The sequence below is a fragment of the Leptonychotes weddellii genome, chromosome 1 (genome assembly GCF_054177405.1).
Source record: "Leptonychotes weddellii isolate Sample4059 chromosome 1, ASM5417740v2, whole genome shotgun sequence".
In the NCBI taxonomy this organism is placed as follows: Eukaryota; Metazoa; Chordata; class Mammalia; order Carnivora; family Phocidae; genus Leptonychotes; species Leptonychotes weddellii.
In genome coordinates this window covers 63,862,759-63,876,495 of record NC_138369.1, presented here as the reverse complement: position 1 = coordinate 63,876,495, position 13,737 = coordinate 63,862,759, and the positions used below count along the sequence as shown (strand labels likewise).

The 13,737-nt window shown below is 36.9% G+C and overlaps 1 pseudogene; it reads right to left on the bottom strand.

Moving 5' to 3' along the window:
* Positions 1 to 4,042: 4,042 nt before the first annotated feature.
* LOC102735495 (ATP synthase F(0) complex subunit j, mitochondrial pseudogene) lies at positions 4,043 to 4,362 on the bottom strand (annotated as a pseudogene).
* Between the last annotated feature and the right edge of the window lie 9,375 nt (positions 4,363 to 13,737).

Sequence of the window (13,737 nt, the reverse complement as noted above, 5' to 3'; positions counted from 1 at the left end):
ACTATGCATCTTCTCTGACCACAATGCTATGAAACTATAAATCAAGCACAAGAAAAGATCTGGAAAGAGCGCAAAAACATGGAGGGTAAATAACATGTTACTAAACAATGAACAGGTCAACCAAGAAGTCAAAGAAGAAATTAAAACAAAACAAAAACAAAACAATAACACATGGAGACAAATGAAAATGAAAACACAGTGGTCCAAAATCTTTGGGATGCAGCAAATCTGTTCTAAGGGCAAAGATTATAGTGACACAGGCCTACGTCAAGAAGCAGGAAAAATCTCAAATAAACAACCTAACCTTGTACTTTAAGGAGCTAGAAACAGAACAATAAAAAAAAAAAACAAAAAAACAAAAAACAAAAAACTCCAAACCAGTAAAAGGAAGGAAATAATAAAGATTAGAGCAAATATAAATGAAATAGAAATAAAAAAAAAATAAACCCAAATAAACCCCAAACCCCAAACCAAATCACAGTAGAACAGATCAATGAAACCAGGAACTGGTTCTTTGAAAAGAACAATAAAATTGATAAACCTTTAGCCAGACTCATCAAAAAAAAAAAAAGAGAGGACTCAAACAAAATCAGAAATGAAAGAGAAATAACAACTGATGCCACAAAATACAAAGGATTGTAAGAGAATATTATGAAAAATTATATGCCAGCAAACTGGACTAGGAGAATTATATGCCAGTAAATTGGACTCGAAGAAATGGAAAAATTCCTAGAAACATATAACCTTCTGAAACTGAACCAGGAAGAAATAGAATATTTGAACAGGCTGATTACCAGCAATGAAATCGAATCAGTACTCAAAAAACTTCCAAAAACCAAAAGTCCAGGACCAAATTGGTGAATTTTACCAAACATTTAAAAGAGCGTTAATACATATTTTTCTCAAACTATTCCAAAAATAGAAGAGAAAGGAAAACTTCCAAGTTCATTCTATGAGGCCAGCAGTACCCTGATGCTAAAACCAGATAAAGACACTTCCAAAAAAGGGAACTACAGGCCAATACCTCTGATGAAGATAGACACAAAAATCTTCAGCAAAATATTAGCAAGCCAAGTCCAAGAATACATTAAAAAAAATCATTTACTACAATAAAGTGGGATTTATTTCCGGGATACAAAGGAGGTTCAACATTTGCAAATCAATCAACATGATACATCACATCAGTAAGAGAAAGGATAAACACCATATAATCATTTCAATCAATGCAGAAAAAGAAACTGACAAAGTACAACATCCATTCATGATAAAAATCCTCAACAAGGAGATTTAGAGGGAGCATACCTCAACATAATAAAGGCCATACATGAAAAACCCATAGCTAACATCATATTCAATGGAGAAGAACAGAGCTTTTCCCCTAAGTTGGGAACAAGACAAGGATATCACTCTTAATACTTTTATTCAACATAGTACTAGAAGTCCTAGCCACAGAAATCAGATAAGTGAAAGGAATAAAAGACATCGAAATTGGTAAGGAAGATATAAAATTATCACTCTTTGTGGATGACATGATACTATATATAGAAAACCCTAAATACTCCATTAAAAACTATTAGAATTGGTAAATGAACTCAATAAAGTTGCAGGATACAAAATCAATGTACAAAAAGTCTGTTGCATTTCTATACATTAATAATGAAGCAGCAGAAAGAGAAATTAAGCAAACAATCCCATTTACAATTGCACAAGCAATAATAACATACCTAGGACTAAACTTAACCAGGAGGTAAAAGACCTATACTCTGAAAACTGTAAGACAGTGATGAAATAAATTGAAGATGACAGAAACAAATGGAAAGATATTTCATGCTCATGGATTAGAAGAACAAATATTGTTAAAATGTTCATACTACCCGAAACATTCTATAGATTTAATGTAATCCCTATCAAAATACCAAAAGCATTTTTCATAGAACTAGAGGAAACAATTCTAAAATTTGTATGGAACAACAAAAGATCACGAAGAGCCAAAGCAATCTAAAAAAGAAAAATAAAGTTATAGTTATGAAAATTCCAGATTTTGAGTTACACTACAAAGCTGTGTAATCAAAACAGTATGGTACCAACACAAAAACAGACACATAGAACAGGATAGAAATCCCAGAAATAAAACCACAACCAGATGGTTAATTAATCTTTGACAAAGGCAGTAAGAGTATGCAGTGGGAAAAAGAGTCTTTTCAACAAATGGTGCTGGGGAAAATGGACAGCTACATGCAAAAGAATGAAACTGGACCACTTTCTTACACCATACACAAAAATAAAGTCAAAATGGATTCCTAAATGTGAGATCTGAAACCATAAAAATCATAGAAAAGAACACAGGCAGTAATTTCTCTGACAAGCCATAACATTTTTTTTTTAGATATGTCTTCTGAAGCAAGGGAAAAAAATAAAAAATAAACTATTGGGGCTAGATCAAGATAAAAAGCTTCTGCACAGCAAAAGAAACAACAAAACTAAAAGACAACCTACTGAACAGAAGATATTTGCAAATGACATATCCAAAAAAGGGTTAGTATCCAAATTAAATAAAGAACTTATACAATTCAACACCCCCTAACCAAATAATCCATTTTAAAAATGGGCAGAAGACATGAACAGATATTCCTCCAAAGAAGATATACAGATGGCCCACAGACACATGAAAAGATGCTCAACATCACTCATCATCAGGGAAATGCAAATCAAAACCACAATGAGATACGACCTCACACCTGCTGGAATAGCTAAAATTAAAAACACAAGAAACAGCAAGTTTTGGTGAAGATGTGGAGATCAAGGAGCACTTGTGCACTGTTGGTGGAAATTCATACTGGTGCAATCACTGTGGGAAACAATATGGAGGCTCCTCAAAGAGTTAAAAATAGAACTATCCTACGATCCAGGAATCACATTGCTGGATATTTACCCAAATAATAAACAGTAATTCAAAGGGATATATGAACCCTTATGTTTATAGAAGCATTATATACAATAGCCAAATTATGGAAGCAGGCCAAGTGTGTATCGAAAGATGAATGGAAAAAGAAGTGACATACATACATATATATATACACACACACACACACACACACACACAATGGAATATTATTCAGTCATAAAAAAGAACAAAATCTTGCCATTTGTAACAACATGGATGGAGCTAGAGAGTATAATGCTAAGCAAAATAAGTCAGAGAAAGAGAAATACCATATAATTTCACTCATATGTGGAATTTAAGAACCAAAACAAATGAACAAAGTGAAAAATAGAGAGACAAACCAAAAAACAGACTCTTAACTATAAAGAACGATGGTTATCAGAGGGGAGGTGGGTGAGAGGATGGGTGAATTAGGTGAAGGAGATTAAGAGTACACTCATCTTGATGAGCAGTGAGTAATATATAGAATTGGTGAATCACTACATTTTACACCTGAAACTAATATTACACTGTATGTTAACTATACTGGAATTAAAAAAACAAAAATGTCGGTCTGTTCTTCATTTACCTTTATCTGTGTAATAATGATGATCATACTCACCTGAAAGGGTGTTTGTAGAAATTGGATGAAACGATGTATCTAAAGAAGGTAACATTGTCAGTGGCTATTGATAAATGTTGAGAAATTTTAGTTATTATCAGCAGAGAATTTTGCACAAAATAGCACTTGATGAATGTAAGTTACATTTTCTGCCACTCCCCCTTTTCTTCTTTGAGTCTTTGGTGGTTTTGTTTACCTTGAAATTTCTAATAGCAGTGCATTAGTTATGTGGGACATAAAACAAACAGCCTTAAAATATTGTAACTCTAGTCAATAAAAGTTTATGTCTCACTCACAAAAAGTCCAAAGTGAGTTTTCTTGATGGGGCAGCTATGTTCCAAGCTGTGACTCAGGTCCTCCACTGCATCCTCTGCCTTGAGTGCAGACAAGAAAAGAGCAAGCAGACCATCTCAGGAGGGTTTAAAAAATAATTATAAACACAACACTTTTTTATTGCCCATTTTGTTTGTTTGTTTGGTACACCTCCCAGTTACCTTTATTCACTCCACAAAGGAAACAACATGTCTACAAGTTTACAGCGATGCTCCATGTTCTCATCTAACAGAGCTTGCTGATATTTACAGCCAGACTGATGCTCCATCTGATGTGTACTCAAGTAAAGCTGGTTAATGATGACCATGAGCAGGTGCAGAACTCGAAGCTTTCAAAGCTTTACTTCCTTGATTTTATAAATGATGAAGCCCATCAATCCCATTCCTACCCAAATCTCCTGATAAACTTGGGTAGAATAGGGCTTCGGGGGGACCCAAACATTTTTAACAAGGCTTTGAAACAACTTGTATGAACCCTGGCACATGCTGCGGGGACCTGCCTGGCCAATGACTCGGAAAGGTCACTGAGGGCCACATTGCCTAGTTCGTAAAGCACTGACCCTGGAGGAAGGCTCAGGAACCCCATGCACTTTCTGGTTATATTTAGGTAATTGAAAGTCCAGTCTGTCAAAATGTCGAGTCTTTTGTAATTAGCAAACTTGTGAACATGATTTGAAGTTAGTTTTCCCATCTAGAACTCGAGCCTGTGGCATTTGGTTTTCAGTGGGAGAGGGTGAATATAGTCATTAAAGCTTCACTATTTCTCATCTCCCTCCTTCTCACCATTCTGTAGACATTTAAAAAAATAAACTTTTATTATGTTTAGTGCATAGCCTGATGAATTTTCACAAAGTAAAACACAAAGTAAAAAGTCATGTAATACAGATTCTTTGGGTTTTGTCCACTATGAAATATTTTCTTTCTTTCTTTCTCTCTCTTTTCTCTCAATACTTTAAATATTTCCCTCCACTCTTTTCTTGCTTGCATGGTTTCTGAGGAGAAGTAGGATGCAATTCTAATTTGTTCCTCTATAGAAAATGTGTTTTTCTCTCTTGCTTCTTTCAGGATTTTTTTTTTTTTTTTGTCTTTGATTTTCTGTAGTTTGAAGATGATATTCCTAGGTGTAGATTTTTTGACATTTATTCTCCTTGGTGTTCTCTGAATTTCCTGGAGCTGTGGTTAGGTGTCTGACATTAATTTGGGTTAAATTCTCAGTGATTATTGTTTCACATTTTCTTCTCTTCCTTTCTTCTCCTTTTGGTGTTCTCATTATGTGTACATTACACCTTTTGTAGTTGTCCACAGTCCTTAGAATTCTGTTCTCTATTTTTCATCTTTGTTCTCTTTGCTTTTTAGTTTTTGAAGTTTCTATTGCTATATCCTCTAGCTCAATGATTCTTTCCTCAGCCATGTCTAGCCTATATAAGCTTATGAAAGTCATTCTTCATTTCTCTTACAGTGTTTTTTTAAATCTCTAGCATTTCTCTTTCGTTCTTTATTAGGATTTTTATCTCTCAGCTTACATTGTCCATCTGTCCCTTCATACCATCTACTTTATCCATTAAAGCTCTTAGCATATTTTTTTTTTTAAAGATTTTATTTATTTGACAGAGAGAGACACAGCAAGAGAGGGAACACAAGCAGGGGGAGTGGGAGAGGGAGAAGCAGGCTTCCCGCCGAGCAGGGAGCCCGATGCGGAGCTCTATCCCAGGACCCTGGGATCATGACCTGAGCCGAAGGCAGACGCTTAACGACTGAGCCACCCAGGCACCCCAAAGCTCTTAGCATATTAATCATAGTTGTTTCAAATACCCAGTCTGATGATTCCTATATCCCTGCCATATCTGGTGCATATCTGGTTTAGCAAGCATCCTGATGCTTGCTTTGGCTCTTCAAACTGTATTTTTTCCTTTTGGTATGCCTTTTAATTTTTTCTTGGTAATCAGACATGGGTCCTGGGTAAAAGCACCTCCAGTGAATAAGCCTTTACTGATGTGGTGGTGGGGTGTCGGGAAGGGAAGCATTCTATAGTCCTGTGACTAGGTCTGTCTCTCAGGGACCCTGTGTGTCTGGACAGTGAAATTCACAAGGGTTTCTCAGTTTTTTCTCCCCATTTAGGTGGGACAGGATGACACCAACAGACTAGAGTTGGATATTTTCTTTCCCCTGGGCAAGTTAGGCTCTGATAATACCTCAGCGGGTTAGGTTCTAGTTAACTAGTTCTCCCTGAGGACAGGCCTTGTTAAGAAGAAGAGTGCTCTGGCTTATTTCAAAATGGTTCCTTATTCTCTTTCCCTGCAGGAAGCCTGAAGGGATTGATTTTTTTCAGATATTTACTATGGGAATCTGGTTGAGCTCCGAGAGGTAAATCTCACAATGGTGAGGATCTTCCCTCTGCCTGAGTCCCCTGGAGTTTTTCACTCTGAGGGTTGCCCACGCTGAGCCTCTAGCAATTAGTTCATCAGTTACAGTTCAAATTTTCTTACCCCAGCACTGGTTCCTGTGGCAATTTCTTCATGAGTCTCTGCTCTGGGAAGCTGTGATGATCTGTATTCACCCATCTCTTCAGTTGTGGGGGCAGGAGTTTGTCTTTTGTCTTTCCCTCTCTTATGGATCCAAGTAGAGTTGTTGGGACAGAGCGGTGACTTCCAAGCTCCTTAAACCTTCCTCACCTTCATTATTGATGTGTATTTTTACTTGGTATAGAATTCTAAGTTGTATTCATCTCAGTAATTTTATTTTTTTAAATTCTAGAATTTCCCCTTAATTTTTCACAGATTCAAGTTCTCTGGTGAAATTCTGATCTTGATTCAATTTTCTTGAACATACTAATCACAGCTATTTTAAAGTCTGTGTAGCTCACATATCTGGATCATCCATAGGTCTGTTTCTGTTAATTCTTTTTCCTTTGGTACTTTATACTCTTGGTATACTCTTGGTAATTCTGAACTGAATGCCACACATTTTGTTACCAAATATTAGAGTCTATGGATGCTGTTATATTTTTCCATTAAAGATTTTGTTCATTTTCTGGCCAAATGATTAGAGCTGATTTGAGGCAGAGTTTCCAGTCCTTGTAAGATCTGGTCCATTTCTGCTTTGTTCTAACTATGGAGTGTGATCCTACAGAGACTCAGCACTGATGTGGACCGTAAACTTCTGATTTTTATCCCCCAACATTTTATACTACCTAAAGGTCTGCTTAGCTCTCAGTTTCCCAGCAGCTGCTTTCTGCTCTGGCTCTCCAAATGTGGCCACTTTATCATACACACTGAGAAGTGATTAGATTGATAAAAGTAGTATAGAAAGTTATGCTCACCTCAGTGATTTGTTTCTGGTTGGTAGCATCATGGTCTCTTTTAAGTTCCATCCCCCTTAATAACTGCCACACCTTCTAACATCTTTGATGGCTTCCAAGAGATGTTTTTAGTTTGTGTTTTGTTTTGCTTTGTTTTTCCATTCCATCTAATTTTTCTAGTTGTTCTAAGTTGAAGGATTGGTCTGCCAGAGCTGATACATTAGATCCAGAAGTGTAGGTTTTAGAGACCAGATCTAGAAGTGGTATACATCATATACTTTCAGATTCCATTGGCCAGAAGAGATTTCTTCCTAGATCAAGCTGGGCTACAAAATGTAGTCTTCCTCTGTGCCCAGGAAGAAAATAAAGCAGTTTAGTGATGATATAACATGTTTTTCTGCTGTAGGCAATGACTTAAGGATTTGTTATGTACTTTGGAGATTTCAATGTGATCTTTATGCATTTTCAGCCCAATTATAAGTTAATGCTTAAAAGATAGGGAAAGGGGCCATAGAATAATCTATGTATAATTTTTTTAAAAATCCGCATTTATTAGATTCCTTTTTTATTCAGAGCACTATGCTAGGCACATTCACATCTGTCCTCTTCTCGAATACTCACATGGATCCTTCAAAGTTACGTGTTATTATTTTCTACATTTTTTTTTAATATGGTATGTGTGAGACTGAAGTGGTTATTTAATTTGTGCTTTGTGATGTGGAGTAAAGACTTATTAATTCATTCCATAAGATGATTTTTCCTTTTTATTGTTGCAAGTCGCTCTTATTACATCTAGATGCAAGATAATACAGTAATTGAAACCAAGAGCTCTGGAACTAGGCTGCTGGGTTTCACTCCCTTCTCTACCACTTCCTGATTGGTTCAACCAGCAGACAATTTACTTCATTTCTCTTGCCTCAGTTTCCTGCTCTGTAAAATAGAGATAATAATAGATTGTTGTATTGAATAAATTAATTTGAAAAGAGCCTAGAAAGTGCCTGTTACATAATAAAAACTCAATAATTACTAACTATTAACATTATGTGGAAGCAGATGATTTCATTGCTATTTTTATTACTGATTTACATAATGCATTGTAGCTTTGTAAGAGCTGCCCTAGAATACAAGTTCTGTGAGTTCAGGGACTTTTTCCCTCAGGAGGAAGTACAACACTTGGCACCAACAAAAGATGTAGGTTATTGAATTTCAAATCATAAAAGAAGAAAGGTGTGGCTGCCTTTTTTCATTTATCCTTATTCATTTCCAGGCAATAGTGTTTATCATATATTTTTCCCTCTTTTATTTGCCTCCTCCCCCTTTTTTTGCAAAGAACCTATTTTCCCCAGTGTTAAAATCCTAAATAGCTCTGAATATATCAGTTATCAACTTATCTCTCTTGAATTGGAGATTACTGCGGTGCATGATTAAAGTGTTAGGAGGAGCACATGTAATTTTGGTCGAGGTACTAGATACGTACTTGCTAACATGATGTAAAATGTATGCATTTACACTGTCACAAAACAACCTGTATTGTGCCTTGTTTCACAATATCTGTACGGAATACCGTGTATTTTTGACAGTTCTTTCCTGTTTCTGACAGATTTTTTTTTCCTTTTTAAAAGTAAGGAAGGCACACATTTCTGTACTTGTTTTCACTTTTGCTTCACTTATGGTAGCATCTCTCTCTTATTATACAAAATATAGTTATCTGTCAATCAGTATTTACAAAGCACTTAGTGCATCTCTACATACACATCCCTGCTAGGGTCTGACGATGAGAAAAAGAACATGCAAGCAGAAAGAAAAGGATCACATCTTAAATTGTTGGAAATGTGTTAACCTATTGCAAAAGTGCGTTGAAAATAAGTGAGGTCTTGTTTTCTTATTATTGTTAATATTTTGGCATATTAGTTTCTTAGGGCTGCTATAAAGAATTACCATAAACTGGATGGCTTTGAACAACAGAAATTTATCCCCCCCTCAGTTCTGAAGACCTCAAGTCCAAAATCAAGGTGTGATTGGATTTGGTTTCTTCTGGAAGCTCTAGGAGAATCTGTTCCATACCTCTGATGGCTTCTGGTGGCTGTGGACGGTCCTTCTCATTGCTTGGCTTATTGACACGTGATGCTAACCTGTGCCTTTGTCTTCACATCACATTCTCTGCTGTTTCTCCTCTTCTGTTAGTATCTTCTCTTCTAAAGGCACTTGTCATTACATTTAGGGCCCACTCAGGGGCCAGGATGGTCTCATATCAAGATGCTTAACTTAATTATATCTTCAAAGACCATTTCTTTTTCCACAGAAGGTTACATTCACAGGTTCTGAGTAGACATATCTTTTGTGGGATCATCATTCAATCTACTACACTGGGTATGTGTCATTTTTCCTTGTGTTTTCTCCTGTTTCAGGTTCATAGAAATCTCCCTCAAGGACAAGGAACATATCTTGTGTCTTTTGGGTTCCCCACAGCCCAGTCAAGCGCTCTACCCAGTCAAGCCCTCTTAATGTATTGAGATGTATATGTATCTTAATGTATTTTGAGAGCTATTAAAGGAATGGATGGCACACATGTGCATACAGAGGACCGAAACAATCTTATGACATATAATGACACAGTTAGAGCTTAGTGCTAAGACTGACGAATAGGAAAATAGTGTGTGTTTTAGGAGCGGTAAATGCTATGATATGGCTAATTGCATATAGAAAGTCATCTTATGCTAGTCTAGGGGGTGCTAGAAAGGCTTCCTGGGGAAGGAAGCATAGCTAATGAATTTTGAAGGACTGAACAGGAAGTGAACTGTGAGAACAATGAGGATGAGTATTCTAGGCACAGAGAACAACAAATGCAGAGATTTCCAGTATGAAGCTTCTGGAACCATCAGGAAGTATTCTGTGTGACTGGAAGATATGACACATGAGGTGCAGGTATGACCCATCGGGGTAGAGGGTAAATGGCAAGAGATAACACTGGGGTTTCATGAAGGCTGCATCATGAAGGATCTTATATGCTCTAACAAAGAGTTTGTATTTATTTGTAAAAATAAGAAAATCATTGACATGGTGGCTGAGGTATCTTCAGATTAACATTTCACAAAATGGTGGTAGTTGGGAAAGAGATTGGGCATTAGTGAGACCAGAGGCAGGTTGGTCCATTTTACATTGCTAAAATAATCTGGGTATAAATGATGGAGTGATGGTTGCCTCAGTTATGACAGTCTAGGCAGAGAGTGGAAGTATGGTATTTGAGCATTATTAAAATGATGTAGGACTGTTGGGGCATGGTAGCCAATTGGAGTTAGGCCATATGGAAAAGAGAGGAGTCAAGGATGATTTTTTTTTAAGATTTTATTTATTTATTTGACAGAGAGAGACACAGCGAGAGAGGGAACGTAAGCAGGGGGAGTGGGAGAGGGAGAAGCAGGCTTCCCACTGAGCAGGGAGCCCAAATTGGGGCTCGATCCCAGGACCCTGGGATCATGACCTGAGCCAAAGGCAGATGCTTAATGACTGAGCCATCCAGGCGCCCCTCAAGGATGATTTTCAAATGTCTGATTTGTTTGACTCTAATAGACAAGTAATGGTATCATTCATGGCAACTGAGGACAGAGAATGAGGGGCATTGAAACTTTCTGTGCCTCATTTCCCTCATCTGTACAATGACTAAGGAAACCCTACCCTCCCTATCTCATGGTATTATTAGCAGCAAATAAGGTAAAGCATTTTAAATATTTTTAAAATTATAAAGCAAGCTCCCCAATTTTTCTCTATGTTGATTTACATTTAACCAAAATTTATAATTCAAACAAAACAAAAATTATAAAGAAGTATATATAAATATATGAGGACAAAGTGTATTTTTTTAAATAGAAGGAACTTCTCTTTTGGAGATGGCAAGAAATATGTGTCTACAGTCCAAGTTCTCCTTTCCCTCTCTTTGCTTTTCTATCCTACACTGTGATTTCATCATGCCGGAGACTGAAGAAAAAAATCCACCGCCACTCTCTGATGCCTGTTTTCCTCAAGCCCACGCTCGCTCTGCAGCTTCCCACTCGAGGTTTCTTGGTACCTTGCAATTTCACCAAGCGACCATCCCATCTCCACCCTGGTGCAGGCGTGGCCCTGCTGCCCTCGATGTGTGCATGTGGGCGCGCACACTCACACACACACACACACACACACACGCAGGGTTTGAGCTCAGTAATCCCCAGTTAAGATCTTGGGTACCATATCAGTGTTCTTCTCTACAAAATGGGTGTAATGTTTATCTGTTTCCCATGACTGATGACCAAATGAAATTAAATACACATAACATGTGTAAATTGCTGCTTACTATACTTGGGAAAAAAATAACCACTCAGTAAATAGTACTTTATTATCGCTGTTTTGCAATACAAACTCTGCTGAGAGATCTGCCTTGCCCTTGGAAATCCTTTCTGCTCCCCAACTTTATAAATTACTGGAGACCCTGATGGGCTTTGATCTCCACATTTGGACTTCCCTGTGTCACAGATCACTTATTTTCCCTACTCTACTCCACCCCGTCTTTTTGAATTTCTGTAACCCTTAGGGTCTGTTTCATAACATTTAATGCTAAATCATTGAACAGTCTGCTTTATGTTCACTTTGTCTTTTTGTTTGTATTTCATTTTTTTATTTGAGTATAGCTGACACACAATGTTACATTAATGAGTATAGTTGACACATAACGTTACATTGGTTTCCAGTATACAACTTAGTGATTTGACAAGTTTACACCCTATGCCATGTTCACCACAAGGGTAGCTGCCATCTATCCTGTTACATGGCTATTACTTCACTTGGTCTTTTAAAAGTAGGCCCAGAATTCTTCTGGTAGATGTATCTAGCATAGTGTGGGGCACCACAAGGAACAACAAATTGGAAGGGTTTGAGAATCAACATATCATTTTGATTTTCACAGTTCTTTTTTTTTTTTTTAAAGATTTTATTTATTTATTTGAGACAGAGAGAATGAGAGAGAGAGAGCACATGAGAGGGGGGAGGGTCAGAGGGAGAAGCAGTCTCCCTGCCGAGCAGGGAGCCCGATGCGGGACTCGATCCAGGGACTCTAGGATCATGACCCGAGCCGAAAGCAGTCACTTAACCAACTGAGCCACCCAGGCACCCTGATTTTCATAGTTCTCAACGTCTCTTCTTTGGGGATCTTATTGAAGTTCTCATTGTCCAGTCCTCTCTCTGTGTACTAAAATCAACCTTCATGCTTTAAAGGAAGAAATAAAGTGAAAAAAAAAAAACAAAACGAGGTGGGAGATACCACTTTTTTAAAACTTTTATCTCAAAATGGGGGAGAATGTTGGGTTTTAGAACATTCTGATCTACTTGGGTTTATTTTTTCATTCTCCGACAATTCAAAAATTGCAATAATCATTGCATTATACTCTAAATGCCCTAGTTAGAACCAGAGCCAAGATTATTTCATCCTACTATTAGGAAAGAGCTGTAGGAAGGAGCCCATAAAACATCCTTGTTTTCTTGATATGAATGCAGATCACCTTACAGCTAGAGGAAAAGCAGCCTCAGGCAGTGGAAGTATTGGCCAGACTGCACCGAGTAGCTTCAGCAAAATGCCTGGGGCAACAAAGAATGGTGGCACAGAGAGGCTGCTTGGGATGGAAGGGTATTTTTGTGACAACTCCTTAATTTCATTTTGCAATTCTATTCAGGGAATCTAAAGGTTGTATAACAGAAGGAAAAGACTCAGGCAACCTTTTGAGTGCAAGCTCTGGTCTGTTTAATAAGAGCAAATTTACTTGCCCTCTTCAAGCTCAGTTCTCTTCTCTGTGAAATGGGAATGAAAACATTTTCTTCCAAAGAAAACATTTAATATCTTTCCACGTAGGTATCTGGAGAGTAATAATAATCAGACAACAATCTGTCTCTGAGGTATTTGAGCTCTGTAAGCTCCTTATAAATGTTTTGGCAACTCTTCCAACTTTCTCCTGAAATATAATTAAAACAAAAATTAAAACATGACTATCATGTCAAAGACTTATTTCACTCATTAATGAAAGAGGCAGCAGGATATTAAAGCTGATTCAAAGAGAATTTGAAAAGCTAAGTATCTACAGGCTCTAAAAGAATTACCACTGGAATAAGATTGCTAAATTTAAATATAAAATTTGTTCACTTCCTACAGGGCAATAAAACTGGTAAAATGGTAAAAATATAAATAATAAAAATGGTAACTTTTGGCATTGCCATTTCTACTGTTCAGATATCGTTTGTATTTTTATCAAAGATTGAAGTTAACATTTAACTTCGAAGATTATGAGTTCTAATCAATGGTAAATAGTCAAACAAAGACATCTTCTCCTAGAAAATTAAGTAATCATGGGGAAGACCTGCTAGACATTATTCCTATGACATCCAAAGGACACACTGTTATTATTTTATCTTATTCCCATGTTTTGAAAGTATATTTTAATATTACTTCTTTGTTTTCAGTTTTTTTTTTTTATTCTCTTTCCTGATTGGAACATTCAGTTCTTCTGTTTTGTATTTTATTTTCTTCTCTCTGACCCTG